This window comes from Propithecus coquereli, unplaced genomic scaffold, assembly GCF_000956105.1.
Source record: "Propithecus coquereli isolate 6110/MARCELLA unplaced genomic scaffold, Pcoq_1.0 Scaffold456, whole genome shotgun sequence".
NCBI lineage: Eukaryota > Metazoa > Chordata > Mammalia > Primates > Indriidae > Propithecus > Propithecus coquereli.
The window spans coordinates 418,264-436,500 of record NW_012150352.1 but is presented as its reverse complement, the minus strand read 5'-3'; positions in this window follow the sequence as shown (position 1 = coordinate 436,500).

Sequence of the window (18,237 nt, the reverse complement as noted above, 5' to 3'; positions counted from 1 at the left end):
CTCCCCACTTCCTAATTTGGAGGAAGAGCTCATTCTTAACAAACGCATCATATAGTAACTATACATGGAATATGTTCTTATAAAACTGCAGTGACATATTTAGTTTGTCACATTTCTTGTGCTTTATATTGCCAGTTAAAATCATCCTCTGTTAATGCTAAGCTTAACTTTTTAAAAAACATTTGAGTGACCCAGAACTCAAAATTCCGCCTCACTAAGAGGAAGATAGCAAATCAACACACCACAGAAATACTTTAATAAAAAGCATTACTACCTTTCTCCTATACATGATGCATTCATTTCTTATTTACTGCCATAACAAATTACCACAAATTTAGTGGCTTAAAACAATACAAATTTATTATCTTGCAGTTCTGTGGTTTAGGATTTTGATATGGACCTCACGGGGTTAAAATCAAAATATTATTCCTTCTGGAAGCTTTATTCTAGCTTCTAGAGGATACCCGCATTCCTTGCTGCCTGTCCCCTTTCCTCTACCTTCAAAGCCAGCAACATAGCAACTTTTTGACCCTGCTTCCATCACCACATCTCGTTCTCTTACTCTCTCTTCTGCTTCCTTCTACTTTCAAGACTCTTGTGATTACATTGGGTCCATCCTGGATAAATCAGGATGATGTCTCTATTTTAAGGTCAGATGATTAGCATCCTTAATTCCTCTGCAAATTTAATTCTGTTTTGTCATGTAACCAAACATATTCAAAGGTTTTGGGGTTTAGGACGTAGACATCTTTAGGCAGACATTACTCTACTTCGTACATGGTAATGGAAGCTTGGTTAGCCTCACCTATAAACAGCATATGGCTTGCAGGACATCAGGAGTTGACATAGCCAATAATGTTAGGAAGATTTCATTCTGGCCAGGGTCTGCAGTTTCAAGTATAAGTTAAATAGTTACCATAGTCCTCTCCTTTGTATTTGGCACAAAAGGAAAACGCTCCTATGGAATAATTTTTACCTCACTCTGGCTATCTCTTTTGGAAATATATGTCCCCAAAGAACATTTTTCAGGATCTTCATAGTATATTATTTACTTACTTTAAAAACAGCTTTATTAAGGTATAACTGAGATACAGTTCTATGCATATATTTGGAATAAGTATACAATTGAGTAAGTTTTAACCATACATACTATCAAAACTATACATACACACGCGCGCACACACACACACACACACACACACTTATGAAACCATTATCACAATCAGGATAATGAACATATTTATTATCCCCAAAGGGTTCCTTGTGGTCTTTTATAGTCTCTCCTTAGCCCCCTTCATCAGATAGCCATTGATCACTAAATGTCACTATAGATTAGTTTGCATTTTCTAGAATTTTATATAAATAAAATCATAAAGTATTTGTTCTTTTTTAATTTTTTTATTTCAAAAATTTACGGAGGTAAAAACATTTAGGTTATATATATTGCCTTTGCACCACCCGAGTTAGAGCTACAAGCGTGCCCAACCCAGACTGTGTGCACTGAACCCATTAGGTGTGCATTTGGCCATCCTTTCCTTCCCTCCCTACCTGCCCAACACCTGATGAATGTTACTTCCATATGTGACCATAAGTGATGATCAATTAGTACCAATTTGATAGTGAGTACATGTGGTGCTCGTTTCTCCTGTCTTGTGATACTTCACTTAGAAGAATGGGTTCCAGTCTATGGCCATACCACCCTTGAACATGCCCGATCTCATCTGATCTCAGAAGCTAAGCTGGGTGGGGCCTGGTTAGTACTTGGATGGGAGAAGAATGGGCTCCAGTACCATCCAGGACAATCCAAGAGATGTTAGCTCACCATTGTTTTTTGTGGCTGAGTAGTAATATCCCGTATGAATATATATGCAAAAATTGTCTTAAAATCCTGGCAAATCGAATTCAGCCGCTCATCAAAAAAAAATCCATCACGATCAAGCGGGCTTCATCCCAGAGATGAAACCCTTCCTCAAGTAAGACATCCCCAATGTTCTGTCTTACTACTGCATCTAGCCTAAAACCCAGGATCTTGGGGTGATGCATATCCCTCTCCATTTAATTCAATAATATCCCTCTCCAATCTATCTCATAAATTAAAGACAGTATTTGCCCTCATTTCACCTAATATATAATGGCATAGTCACAATAGAAAGGTGCAATAAAAATTTGCACAGGGAAAAGAGAAAAATAGGAAAAACACACAGTCCGTCATCCTCAATTAACATTACCAAATTTCTATGGACAGTCATCACAAAGACTTCCTTCTATCACAATCAATAAGTTCCTTAGTGATGCCATCTGGTAGCTCTGGTTCATGCTCTGAGATGAAATCCCTTCTCCACTGGTCTCCATGATCTCTGAATCTGTCTCTGGAAGTTTCTTTCCATGCCATTCTTGGGAACTGCATAATTTGGGGACCCAATAGTAATACTGGATGTTTGAGAACTAAGGGATTATTTTACGAATAAAACGAGCTATTCCAGGCATTTCTTTAGCAAAACAACTTTCTCAAAAATATAATGATCTCTTTGCTGATCTCTTTGCTTCAACTGATCTCTGCTTCTGGTCAGTTCTATATGTGAGTAACTGTTATAGTTTAGATATTTGTTCCCCAAACCTCATGTTGAAATTAGGTACCCAGTGTTAGAGGTGGGACCTCATGGGAGGTCTTTGGGTCATGGGGGTGTCAATCATGAATGATTTGGGACCTTCCTCAAAGTAATAAGTAAGTTTTCACTCTATTGGCTCCCTAGAGAGATGACTGTTTTCCCAAGAGAGAGGCACTTCCTCCTCTCTTTTGCATCCTTTCTCACCACGTGGTGTCTGCTCATGCTGGCCCTCTTCTCCTTCTGTGAGTGGAAAATCCCTGATATCCTCACCAGAAACAGAAGCTGGCACCATGCTTCTTGTATGCTTGCAGAGCCATGAGCCAAATAAACCTCTTTTCTTTATAAATTACCCAGGCTTAGGTATTCCTTTATAGCAACACCAACAGACCAAGACAGTAACCAAATCCAAAGATTTCATTAGACATCACTTATTATCCTGGAAAGTCTGGCCTTCTACTTATTGACCCCTGGGCTCTGCCCATTCCCTACTCTCTCACTTACACTGAGAAAATCTTGAGGCCATCTGAAACCATAGACTTGGGTAGGAAAGCAAAATATTTAATTTTCTTTCTGCTTCTTCCACTTTTGTCAGAGAATTCTTAAAGGAAGTGACTTTTAAAAGCTTCTTCAGTCTGTATCACCTAGTAATCCATTTATAGCCAACATTTAGAACTATTCCAATTTGGGTGCTATGGTTTGAATGTTTGTCCCCTTCAAAGCTCAAGTTGGAATTTAATTGTCATTGTAATAGTATGGGGAGCTGGGACCTTTAAGAGGTGATTAAATCATGAGGGCTATGCTCTCCTGGGTGGAATTAATGCCAGTAGAAAAGAGTGAGTTCAGCCCCTTTTTGTTTCTCTTTGCTCTTCTGCTTCCCACCAGGTGATGACACAGCAAGGAGGCCCTTGCCAGATGCCAGCCCCTTGACCTTGAACTTCTCAGACTCTATAACTGTGAGAAAATAAATTTCTGTTTATTATAAATAATCCAGTCTCAGATACTCTGTTATGCAACACAAAGTGGAATGAGACATTGGGGTACAGAGTAGTAGACTTTTTTAACCATATGAAGCCCCAAATTAGACTCTCCATCCACTTAAATGCAGGTTATAGGTTGAAAGTGACTATTTTAACAGTTATATATCTCCCCCATACCTGCTTCATTGAAGTTAGAAAGAAGCATCCAACACAGATGATGTATTAATTTTTTCCTATTGTTTCTCAAATGCTACAATCTCAGTGGATATGTAGACGGACCTTCAAGACGTCAATGCAAATAGTTTAACTACATTTTTAAAAATTGCCATAAGAACCACTAGCTTTCCAGTCTGCAGTATCTGTGCCTTTACTACTTATTACCTGACAAAACCAATGCCAAGTATTTTAGGTTCTGTTATGTGTGGCACCCCATTTTGAAGTTAAAATTTGTTTTCTTTAGAATGAAGAGTATCTATAAGTGACAAATGAAATCAAAATAACATGAAACTAACGTGTTGTCTTACAAAGAACACCTGGAAAGCAGTCTAAAGCTAATATGGCTCCTCAAGGTGTCATGGACATTTTACTTTCTTTTTTTTTTTTTTTTTTAGCCTTGTTTTTTTTTATTTCAGCATATTATGGGGTACAGATGTTTAGGTTACGTGTGTTGCCCTTGGTTCCCCCCCCCAAGTCCGTGTTTCACATATGTCCATCCTTCGGGTAGTGCGCATTGCACTCCTTGTGTATACAAATACCCGTCCCCTCCTCCCTCCTCCCCCCTCCTCCCGCCGCCCTCCCCCTTCCCCAGCATCCAATAGATGTTGTTCCGATATGTGCATTTATGTGTTGATTAGTTAATACCAATTTGACGGTGAGTACAAATGGATCCCGTTCTTCTGCTCTTGTGGTGCCCCACTTTGGATAATGGGCTCAAGTTTAATCCAGGAAAGTGTAAGTGGTGCTAGATCACTGTGATTTCTTATAATTGAGTAATATTCCATTGTAAACATATACCAAATTTTGATAATCCACTCATGGATTGACGGGCACTTGGGTTGTTTCCACATTCTTGCAATAGTGAATTGTGCTGCCATAAACATTCGGATGCAGATGTCCTTATCGTAGAATGTTTTGTGCTCTTTTGGGTAGATGCCTAATAGTGCTATTGCTGGATCGAATGGTATTTCTATTTTTAGCTCTCTGAGGTATCTCCAAATTCTTTTCCACAGAGGTTGCACTAATTTGCAGTCCCACCAGCAGTGTAGAAGTGTTCCTGTCTCTCCACATCCTCGCCAACATTTGTTGTTTTGTGTTTTATTGATAGAGGCCAATCTCACCGGGGTTAGGTGATACCTCATTGTGGTTTTGATTTGCATTTGTCTAATGATTAGAGATGTTGAGCATTTTTTTATATGTTTGCTGGCCATTATTCTGTCTTCTTTTGAAAAGTTTCTGTTCATTTCGCTTGCCCATTTGTTAATGGGGTTGTTTGATTTAGCAATCCTAAGTAAAAAGAACAAACTGGGAGGTATCAGTTTACCTGACTTTAAGCTGTACTACCAGGCTGTAGTGATTAAAACAGCTTGGTACTGGCACAAGAATAGAGACATTGACCTCTGGAACAGGACTGAGAATCCAGAGATGAAACCATCTGCATATGGTAATCTAATCTTTGACAAAGCTGACAAAAACATACACTGGGGAAAAGAATCTCTTTTCAATAAATGGTGCTGGGAAAACTGGATAGCTACATGCAGAAGACTGAAAATAGACCCCTACCTCTCACCTCTCACAAAAATCAATTCAAGGTGGATAACAGACTTAAACCTAAGGCATGAAACCTTAAGAATTCTAAATGAAGATGTTGGGAAGACCCTTTCAGACATCGGCCTAGGTAAGGAATTCTTGAAGAAGACCCCCAAAGCAATCGCCGCAGCAACAAAAATAAATAAGTGGGATCTAATCAAATTAAAAAGCTTCTGCACTGCCAAGGAAACTATCATTAGAGTGAATAGACAGCCCACAGAATGGGAAAAAATATTTGCTCTCTACACATCTGATAAAGGGCTGATAACCAGAATCTATCTAGAACTCAAAAAAATCAACATTTTACTTTCTAATGGCACTTCCATCTGTGTCTTCAACTTCTTGTGTCTATATTCTAGGTAACAAAATATAGGATTATTCCAGAAAGAAGAGGCACAGAGAACATACTTACAGTCCCTTAAGGACATATCTCATGACAAGTCTACTTATATACCTTTTGCCAGATCTTGGTCACATGATTACACAAAGCTGCAAAATGTAATCTTTCCTATAGGTGGGAGACATTTTTTTTTAAGCTAAAAATCAAGGATTATATTATGACAGCAAAAGGATAGAAATGGATATGAAAATTCAATTTGGAGGCCAGGCGCAATGGCTCACGCCTGTAATCCTAGCACTCTGAGAGGCCGAGGAGGGTGGATAGTTTGAGCTCAGGAGTTTGAGACCAGCCTGAGCAAGAGCGAGACCCTGTCTCTACTAAAAATAGAAAGAAATTGGCCAAACAACTAAAAATAGAAAAAATTAGCCGGGCATGGTGGCGAGTGCTGTAGTCCCAGCTACCTGGGAGGCTGAGGCAGGAGGACCGCTTGAGTCCAGGAGTTTGAGGTTGCTGTGAGCTAGGCTGACACCGTGGCACTCTAGTCCAGGCAAGAGAGTGAGACTCTGTCTAAAAAAATAAAAAAAAGATTCAACTGGATATCTCTGCCACATGTTCTAAGACTATTTAAATTTTAAGGGTCTATGGTTTTAAAATATATTCTATTTTTCTTTTGAAATGATTGCTTGATCAAGATCTTAAAATATGGGCTAATGATCGTTAGCCTTGTTAGCCTTGCTCGGGCCATTCATTCCTACTGCTGATTAGTTAGTATTAATTAAACCCAAACTCATGCTCAATTATTTAAAAGAAAAGAGATAAACACTGACTCAGAACAAATACAATTACGCAGAGAACTGTGTAAATATTAAAGGAAACTTTTTAAAAATGTACTTTAGGATCAGATTACACGGTACATAAGAAGGTACAACTAAACCCAATCCATAATGGATGGGTTGAGTTTGGGTTGGTAGATAATGGAATCGTAGAGTAAAAATTCATCGTTTCAGGTCAGCACCAGGCAAGTGTCCATATCCTTAATGTTTCCTTATAAAAAGCCATGGGATTAAGGAAATGTATGCATATTCCATCACCAACCCTCCACTTTCATCTTTGATCTCATTTGGATTTCTTGGTTTCCATTCTGATGGTTTCTATACAGAGTCTCCCTCTCTTTATGGCCTTTTCATGCAGCAGTCATCTGGACATCTATTTTACTTCTCCCCAAGCTTTAGTCTCAACTCCTCAGACTCCAATTATGTACATGCATACGTGCAGTCAATCCCAGCCAAATATTGCTAACCTCTGTACCCAACTTAAGTTCCCACAATACAAAAACCACCCACCCATTCCTCCCCCCACATCCAGGAAAATGGAATGCCACAGAAAAAGTTTTAACAAAAGCAAAATTCTTCTAATACATAAAGTTTAAACTATAGATTATTGTAACTCTACTAGTTTAGCTGACTTAAGGCAAAGATTTTTTAAATGTCTTTTTTCTTCCAGTTTGTGGTCTTCATTCTCCCTAAGCATTATTTCTCTTTTATCTGTAATACCAATCTTCATACTTTTTCAAGTATCAGCTCCAAATTCCAATTATCAATTCAGTAGTACAGTGCAGGTAGAACACATTAGAAGAATCCCTAAGTAGGTAGAACAGCACTGTAAATACACCCTCTAGTTATCTGGTTGGCAATCAGAGCATCCCTTTATTAGATAGTCTCTGATTTAAGCTCAAAATGACCACATGACAACATCTACTATTTTCTAGAAGTATTTGAAATTTGGTTAATATTTATTTCAAGTAACTTGTTCTCAAAATTACCTTTCTTGTGGATTCAGGTCGTTTCATACTCATTCTTTTTCAAATATGCTCCACATTAACTCTGAAATCTCTCCGCCAGAGCTTGGCCAAATAATTATGTTGATTGCATTCCCACTTCTTTATTTCCAAAGTTCACCAGGTAATTGTAGAGGTGCAGCAGAGTCTATGCTAGGTTCAGGTTCATTTATTGCACTAATAAAAGGTTTAACCATTTGGCATTGGCAGCTTAATAGCTTTTTCTGTGTATGTGCCTAAATTTTGAAGCATAAAGAAAATTTCTATCACTAGGGGCTAAAGTAGTAATCAAAACAATTTTATTGATGAAATTATGTTTTAAAGATTAAGATGCTCAGATTTGCTGCTTCCCTTTTACTTGCCACCAGGGATGCAGTCCCCAAAGCAAACTTAATCAGAAAATAGAGTATTTTATAGGACCAACCAAACACGAGAAAAATCACATTCCAAACGTAACAACTTCTAGAATCTACCAGGTATGGTAAAAATGGCATATAATTTAAATAACAAGCTCATGCAAGTTAATCATAATTATAAGTGCTGAATACCAGGAATTAGTAAAAAGCAAAATTATCAACTATTTGAACTTATACATGTATGTGTTGTCCCCATGAAAGCAGATTCTGTATGCGGATATGTGTTTTACACTGTACACGCTGAGATTTGTATCAGCATAATATCTGGCCAAAGAAGATACGACTCTTACCGTATTTTACTGGTAGAATTCATTCAAAAGTGTAGGAGTCTAAAATAGTCAAACTCATAGAAACAGAGGGTGCAACAGTGGTAGCAAAGGACTTGGGGTGGAGGAAATGGGGAGTCGTTGTTCAATGGGTATAAAATTTCAGTTAGGATACATTAATATGTTTTAGATATCTACACAACACCTATAGTTAACACAATATTGTGCACGTAAAAATTTGTTATTAGGTTGATGCAAAAGTAATTGCAGTTTTAGCATTGTTGAAATTTGCCCTTTGATATTGGAATACATTCTTAAATAAATGTGGTTATGTTATACATCATTTTAATGCATATTTCTCGCTTTACGTTTCTTACTTATTACTTGCTGTTTATTTTATATTTATTTTAGACTATGGAAATGATGTTAGACAAAAAGCAAATTTGAGCAATTTTCTTATTCAAGTTCGAAATGGGTGGTAAAGCATGAAGACCACACTCAACATCAACAACACATTTGGCCCGGGAACTGCTAACAAATGTACAGTGCAGTGGTGGTTCAAGAAGTTTTGCAAAGGAGATGAGAGCCTTGAAGATAAGGAGCACAAGGACAGCTATTGGAAGTTGACAATGACCAATCGAGAGCAATCATCAAAGCTGATGTTCTTACAATTACATGAGAAGTTGCCGAAGACCTCAGTGTCGACCATTCTATGGTTGTTTGGCATTTGAAACAAATTGGAAAGGTGAAAAAGCTCAATAAGTGGGGGCCTCATGAGCTGACCAAAAATAAAAAAAGAATAGTGGTTTTGAAATGTCATCTTGTCTGATTGTACACAACAACAATGAACCCTTTCTCGATCAGATTGTGACATACGACGAAAGGGGATTGTATATGACAACCATTGATGACCAGCTCAGTGGTTGAATTGAGAAGAATCTCCGAAGCACTTCCCATGGCCAAACTTGCACCAAAAAAAGGTCGTGGTCACTATTTGGCAGTCTGCTGCAAGTCTGATCCACTAAAGCTTTCTGAATCCCGGTGAAACAATTACATCTGAGAAGTACACTCAGCAAATTGATGAAATGCACCGAAAACTGCAACACATGCAGCCAGCATTGGTCAACAGTAAGAGCTCAATTCTTCTCCACAACAACGTCCGAACACGTGTTGCACAACCAACACTTCAAAAGTTGAACAAATTGGGCTACAAAGTTTTGCCTCATCTGCCATATTCACCTGACCTCTCAATAACTGACTACCACTTCAAGCATCTCAACAACTTTGTGCAGGGAAAATGCTTCCACAACCAGCAGGATGCAGAAAATGCTTTCCAAGAGTGCATCAAATCCCGAAGCATGGATTTTTATGCTATAGGAATAAACGAACTTATTTCTCATTGGCAAAAATGTGTTGTTTGTAATGGTTTCTGTTGTGATTAATAAAGACGTATTTGAGCTTAGTTATAAAGATTTAAAATTCACGGTCTAAAACCACAATTACTTTTGCACCAACCTAATGGAAGGAGATATAATGTTAAGTCTCATGTAAAGTGTTCTTGCCACAATAAAACTAGAACAAACAAAAAAAACCTAAATAGACACAAGGGAACTTAGGGAGGTAGTGGACACATCTATTATCTTGATTGTGGTCATGGTATCACAAGTGTCTGCAGATGTCCGAAGTATACACATTAAATATGTGCAGTTTTTTGTATACCCATTATGTCTCAATAATGTTATTTTAAAAAGTGTAGGAGGCAGAAGCTTTGACTTAAGCCCTGTGATCACAAATGACAAATCTAGATACACGTTTGTATTTGTTTGTAGGCCCAACCTGCCATTTAGGAGTCTCAAATTTTAAACAATAGTTTGTCTTTTATCTAGGCTCAATATTAAGCTCTTTTATCTCTAACCTGATCTTAAAAAAAGAGAGAGAGAAACTGCAATAAAGGAAGAATGTATTCACACAAGATACTTGAGCATATCAAAATGCCACTTCAATTAAGGAAGATTGGTACCAATGTGGAGAAATTAGGTAAAAAGAAACAGACCCAAATATACTATATATGGAATTTAGCATAAAAATATCGGGGGAAAAGATGAAATATTCAATAAATGTTGTGACAAAGAGCTAGCTACTACATAAACCTGGTTCCCCTTGTCGTCTATTACATCAAAATAAATTTTACATGCATCAAATATTTAAATGTTGAATGATAAAAGTACTAGAGAAAGCAAACACAATAATCTTGAGCAGCCAAAGTAACTTCAATGTGAAAGAAAGAAATCAAAGCTATAAAGAAATAATTTTTACTGCACACACAGTTTTAAAGTTCTATGTAGCCAAACACCATAAAGAAAAAAACCAAAATTCTAGGAAAATTCTTTCCAATATTTGTGGATGAAGCACATAGTCTCTCCCTATATAAAGGGCTCTTCATATTAACAATAGTTCCATAATTTCACATCTAGGAATTTATCCTAAATATGCAAACTAACTTCATTGAAGCATTATTCGTGATGGTAAAAATCTGAAATATATCTAAGTACCAATTAATAGGACACTGTTTGTTAAATTATGGTATAGCCAAACAGCCAAGGAAATAAAATATTGGCAAATAAATTATGTTTTGTCAGGAGGTAAATAAACAAATAAATAATGTTTATCTCTATGTGTAGATAGGAAAAGACGTCCAATATACTTATTAATGAAGGCAAGTTTCAGAAAAACAAGTAAAATATGTGTAGAGGGAAAGGATATTTTATATCCTCGTAGAGGAATAGATTTTGTGAAACGATATGAAAGAAACTGCAAATAGAGATTTCCTTCTGAGGCGCGACACTTAAATTGGAGATAGAAGATGGAGATTTACTGAGCACTTCAAACCTACCTAGAGCATTTGATTTTATTTAAATGAAAAAAAGGAATTGAAAAACTCCAAATAACAAGTAAACATATTGAGCCTTTCTGCTATTACCCAATGCATAATGTCCAGATATTTTACTTAGATCCTCACCTTTTGCTGAGCCTTTCTGCTATTACCCAATGCATAATGTCCAGATATTTTACTTAGATCCTCACCTTTTGCTGACGATTCTCTTTGGCCTTGGAACTGCTTGTGAGTTGCACCAATGAAGCATGTTTTTGTAGAGCCTGACCCTGACTTTTCAAAGTTCATGTCTTCATTAATAACTATAGTCCAGGCAAACTAAACCAATAGCCTGAGATGAAGGTGTCCATAGAATGAGGCAATTAAGTTTTGGCAAAGACAAATGCATTCATTCACTCTGAGTGTTCAATACAAGCTACCATTTGCCAAGCACATAACCACTGCCAAGGCTTTGCTCCCTTAGCCAAACCAATAGCTGCTTTTCAGCACCCTCTTGGCTGACATCGAGAATGAGAAAGTGTTAGATCTGGAAAAGACCTTGAAAATAATTCTGTCTTGCCCTTACATCTGATCTATTAGGATTCCGAGATCCAGCAATAGTCTGGCCATTCAGCTGGGTGAAAATAGAGATGAAACTAGTATGTTTTCTAACTCCTAACTGAGTGCTATTGACACCAGATATAATGGTGTTAGAGATCCAATGATTTTCAAAGATGTAGACAGATAACTATTTTGTCTCTTCATTTTTTTGGTCTTTATTGACATGCTGAGTGTTTTGGGTAAAATTTCAACTTTCATATGATGACCCACAACAACTACCCAAGCCTATGCCTTCAGAACAACCCATGGGTACCCATCCTTTCTATCAGGGATTCTTTTGAGGCATAATGATTAAGAGCAAGGACTCTAGGATCACAGTGTCTAATTTTGAATCCCAGCTCCATAACTTACTAACTGTATAATCTTGGGTGTATTAGTTTGTTGGCATCTCAGCTTCCTCATATGTATTAATAAAATGGGAAAAATAATAATACTATTTCATGTGGTGCTTGAAAAGTGCCTGCACTGGATAAGTACTCAATAAATACTAGCTAGTACTACCACTATTATTATTACTAGTACCTGGAATTTTTATCTGTTCCCCTATTATTAGTGTATAATCCAAACTTTCATCTGAATTTTTGAAATAACTTCCCAACTTTCTCCCCTGACCACAATCTTTCCTCATTCCTTCTCATCATTCTCTCTGCTGCTAGCATTGACTTTATACAATGTGAAGTCTGGCAATGTTATTTTCCTTGTAAAACCTTCGAATGGTTCCCTATCGCCTTGCTAAAATCTAACCTCTCTGGCATGGCATAGAAGGCCATTTGTGTTCTGAGTTAATAGATCATCATCAAATGATGGCCCTTCCCTGTTCTCACACATGATAAAATTATAAGGAAGGAAGAACAGTAGCTTGTTGCACTTGTTCTATCTTATTATAGTACAGCCTTTTAAAAAAATGTGATCTTATGGCATAAAAGTGTGGTCCTATGTAAAAGTTTCAAAGATATTCATATTTTAGGTTCATAAGTTGTGAAAAAGTATATATTTTTTCATTTAATTTAGTTCAGTGTATTTAGATTCCATAGCTCTGCAGATATTGTACAATAATTCTAGCACGATAACACATTTGTTCAGTTAAATAGCAGGGAGAAGGGATAAATTGTACATTTTACAATCTCTTTTGGTAGTATAGGCAGCTTGTGTTGGCACTGAAACCCTTTACATGTTGGTATAGTCATTTCTAGCCCAGAACTTCCTCCTCAGTTTCAGACCTTTATATGAATGACCTACTGGATATCTGCATGTAGAGATATCACAGGTATTTTAAACTTGGCAATAAAATACCTATTCTACCTCCTTTATTCTCTGTCCAGTCAGTCCTCCCAGCCAAAACCTGGGATGCATTTGATAGTCCTCTTTTTCATTCACCACCCGCTCCAAGCCCAATCAGTCACAGATTCCTTCCTGATTGCTTTCGAAACTGTTCTGTCTTTTCCCTTTGTCCAACAATCGTTATTCTCATCACTTCTTTGGTTTCTCCTCACTTCTTGCTTGGATGATTACAATGATCTCTCCTCAAAATCTCCCTGCCTCTGGACTCATCTCACTTAAGTTCACGCTCTGCACACCTAGCACAAGAAAATATCTAAAATATAAATTCAATCCTTTTACCTTCCTGCTCAAGATACTCAGTAGTCCTCCCAGAAAGCTTTAAGAACAAAATTCAAATTCCCCAACATATAATGTAAGATTTTTCATAAATGTTGTCCTATCTACCCCCCTAGACTTAATCCTATTCCTTAAATATGATTTTTACTCCATTCATATCCAAGTACTTGTATTTCCATAAATGCTGTGCTGTTTCAGGCCTCTGTGCCATGCTACTCTAAATCTCTTTGGAGTTCTTGCATGCGTGTTTCTCTACTACCTTCTTCATTTGTACAACTTCTCCCTACACATTTTGAAAAACAGCTCCAATGTCCATTCATCTTTGGGAAGCTTTCCTTGACCTACATGAATTAAAACATCTTTGCTTTGTTAATTCTCCTATAAATAGCCATTTATAACACACTTTCCTGAAATTATCAGCTGTCTTGTCTCTCTCTCTCTCAAATGTAGGCTCCTTGAAGGCAGGGGCCATACATTATCTATCTTCACACACTCTGTTGCATGCACAGTGCCTTTCACTTAGTCTATAAAGAAATCTGAAAGCCAGTGTGGCAGTGGCAGCAAGGAGGGAGCAATTCCCAAAGGAAAGAGAAGTATGAACATCCCTCCACTTTAGGGAGAACTGGGTTTGATTTATTTTAAGAAAGCTGTGAGGTTTCCTTATGTTGACATCTGTGTGCTTACAACTGGCATTCGAGAACTACATGTTGAATGCATGCGTGCATGAATGAATAGCAAGAATTGAGATCTACTGGAAAAGTTTCAACTCTCTTCTAATATAACAGCCCCTTCCCAGACTACATGGTTTGAGGTTCTGCAAGAAGAAGGACACCCCAGAAGAAGGGTGCAATTTTAAATCCATGACTATACAAACTAGGAGCTGTTGTGTCGGTTAATGGCACGTGGAATCAGGTGATTCTAATCATCCACATGGGTACCTCAGTGAGCTGCTGCATTTTCAATATTTCTCATAGATAATTGTGAATTAAAAATAGACACTATCGTCCTTTGCTGCAGTAAAGAAAACTAGTATTTGTTTAACAATAAAATACTGTTTTGTTAAGGCTCTGCTTGTTCCTTGTTTTTATGCCTACCTTCTCCTACACATAAAAATATCAAAACCTAGAAGTTTCAAGATATTTCTCATTCACCAGAGTTAAATGTGTCCTATTTTTATTTACCCAAGAGGCTTAGTAAGATAAGAGTGCTTTTATAGCAATTACTTAAGCCTTGCTTTGGCACAGATAGCCTTCTACATAAAGGAGAAGAAATAGCTAATGACAGAGTATTCAATCACAGATTTTATGTGATATTGGTACTGGTTAAAATGGACTGTTTCTTTTTATGTACATAAGCCCCCTTGTACTCAGAAAAATTGATGCACTATAAACAGTTTTGATGGACTTTATTCACTTAAAGGGGAAAAAATGTAGAATTTTTGTTAAAACGCTAATACAGATACAATGTTCTGTAACACTGACAAAAAAGTGGTAAGCCCCCTTTATGTGAAGAATCTATAGCTCCCAAATAAAAGATGTTAAGGGCAGGTCTGGGTAAGTTAGTCAAAATTTGCTCTTTTTTTCCCACAAATTTTCTAGTTAATTCCTTTATTTGTGACAATGTCATTATCCAAATAATGACTATGTGTCCCTGGTATCTTGAAGTGGATCACATCAGGGGCCAGTTTTATGACTTAATTATTGTTCTCTGTCATTCCCACTAAAAAGTGAGTTTCATGAGAGCAGGAAAATGTTTTTATTTTTTCTGTTTATTCCTAAATCCCTATTGCCTTGTGCAGCTTCGTGAATATACAGGTAGTAGGTTCTCATTAAATATTTGGTGAACAAATAAATGGCATGGATAAAAGATATGGAAGTTAGGAGGGTAAGAGTCAACCCATCCTATAGGATTAAACGGGTAATGCTCCTTTACCTATTTAACCCAGCCAAAAGGTTAAATAGGGAATAGAGTAAACAGAAGGTACATAATGCTGTTGACACTAATATCTGCACAGATATGACCTTAGATTATTTGTCTTTCTTTTTGGAAGGGATTAGGCTGCCCCAGACAGGGCCAGGTTAAAAGAGGAGAATTTCATTAGGGTGTTTTAAGGAATATTAAGGAGAATTATCTGGAAATATACATGTAATGAATAACCAGGAAGCAAGGAATATTTGATAACAATAATTCCTGATTAAAAAGTATTCACTTTTGATATGTACCATGGTCTTCAACTGAGTCAGTCTTTGTTGAGGAACTACTGTGTATGAAGAGTCCTGGGTAGTGCAGAGAGAGAATAAAGAAGTCATCCTCTACCTGTCAATTCCAGGGAGGTTTTTGTTCACCTTTGTTAGCTCACCTTTCTTCTCTTGCATTGAAAATGTTAATTATTTTTCTTTCTTTTTTTTTTAAAATTAACTTTGGCATATTGAGATGATGCAGCATTTCCTGAAGTCATCAGAATTTTATATTAATACATGTTGACTTCTGTGATAAGGGCATTATTTAGATAGGTAATCATATTTGGAACACTTTCAAAGCAGAGACACACAATACATGTGAAAAATATCATAGCAAATTGAATTTAAAACAAAAAGGTTTAAAGCAGACTTCTCTTCATTGGTAATGGATGTCAAATGTTAATGGATGGTCTTGCTGATCACTCCCTCCACAGTTATTTATGAGTATGTCTTCTGGATGTGCAGATGAAGACTCAGTGCCATGTGACTATAGAGGAGATGAATTTAATTGTTCTGTTAAAATCAGGGCACTATATAAAGTATGAGAAGCCACCCAACCAATATGGATTCTGAACCTTGAGTAGAATCATTCATTTTTTTAATTTCATAAGGGCTTGAATCTAGTATCAGACTCTGACTGGTCCCTGTGACTCAGTGGTAAAAAAAGAAAGAGGGTATTACTGTACAATATGACAGGGTAGTTCAGAAGCACTTAGTAGGGTACTTTGGGAGCACCTAACAAGGTGGGTAGGGCCAGGAGGGAGTCCCAAGAGCAAATGATATCTGAAAAAGACTGATCATGCAAAGGGAGAGGAGACAAAGTTATATCACATTCAGGAATTTGAAAGATTGAATGGATCATGGCATCAAGAGTGGGGTGCGTGTGTGTGTGTGCGTGTTTGTGTGTTTGTGTGTGTTTGAAAAGGAATTAGGGAAGAAGGTAAGGGTGAATAAGACTTGAAGCTGGAGACGTAAATTGGAATCCATTGGCTGTGATTAAAAAATGAGATGTTTTTATGAGAGCAATGAGGAACACTTGATAGATTTAATGAGGGAGAACAATGTTATCAGACTGGTGAACATCCCTGACTGTAGGGTGGAGAAAGGATTGCACTCACTGAACAAAAGGAAGGGAAGCAAATTAGGTGACGGTTGCAGTCACTCAAGTCAGAGATAATGGTGGGTTCACGTGGGATGGTGCTAGAGGAAAAGGGGAGGGCTGGTGGATTGGGGACGTATTTAAGATACAGAATAGACAGGAGAGATTGAACGACAGAATGTGGGGAAAGAGGAAGGTTTGAAAGTGACTTCTGAGTTTCTGAATTGAACATGTGTGCTGCCGTTTACAGAGCTAATAATTATTTCCTTAAATTTGGCAATGGGAAGTACTGACCTTGTTCTAACTCTAAAGTCCTAACTAGGCCTCATCAGAAAAGAATAGACATGAACAGAGCAGCTTCAGAATATGCTCTTGTCTCTCTTACAAGTCACCTTTCCTGGATAGATGGCAATTTGGAATAGTGCTAGGGTATGGCAAAAAATATAAACTGGAGTTTGAAAAAATCAGCCTGAGGTATGAGGTATAAGAGAAAGTAGAGTTGACTAAGGCAATTAAAAGACAAGAACAAGGCAAGTTTGGGGGAGATATTTTTTGTGGACAGTTTCTCATTTAATGACGTAGTTCAAGCATGCCTCTAGGGAATCCCTTAAGAAATATTTATCAATCAGGTATTGAAGTACAGACAAAACTGACCTTACTTTGTTTGTGCTGATGCTTTAACATACTGTTAGTATTTCAATAAATAATCAGAGATGTTGGTTTAACAAATGACTACTTAATTTCTTCATGCAAGAATTCTATGATTTGGATGTTGGGTTTAAAATTAAGACAAAAGTTTTCTAAGCCTTATGAGCAAGGGAGAGAGGTGAGAAGAAGGTGAGAAGGAGATTTGAGTTATGTTTTATTATGGTAAGAATGGCTATAGTTCTGAGATATATTTAAAATGCAGATTTAGTAGATGCCATTAGAATTATTTTCTAAGACTTTGGGATGACCGTTAGGATTTGCAGCCCATAAAGTGGCTGATAAACTGTATTCTTCTATTAAATGAGCCAAGCACAACAAATATTCCTTATTCATTCATTCATTTATTGGACAAATGTCCATTAATACCCAACATGAACAAACACTCAGATCTGAGGGCTAAAGGCAAATAATACGTGGTATTTTCTCTTAAGAAGCATATGTTTTATTAAAGGAGATAGCCACTGACTCAGCAATGACAATTCTATGCCCTAAAAACTGTGATCAAAAATGGCAGAACAAAAAAGGAGACTGGTAGAAGAAAAAGGCCACGTTTTGATAATAAGAGTCAATTAGATGAAGAAAAAGTAGTGAGAAAGACAAAAATTCAAAAGTGAGAAAACTGCAGGCTCATGAGTAGAATGTTCAAGGGAACTACAGAAAGTTCCAAATGACGAGAACAAAGGCTGTGTGGGGATGATGGTGGTAATTGAGCCTGAAGTAACAGGCAGGGCATGTGAGGTATCCCAAGAATGGAAAGACAAGCACCACATGTACTCACCATCAAACTGGTATTAACTGATCAACACATAAATGCACATATAAGAATAAC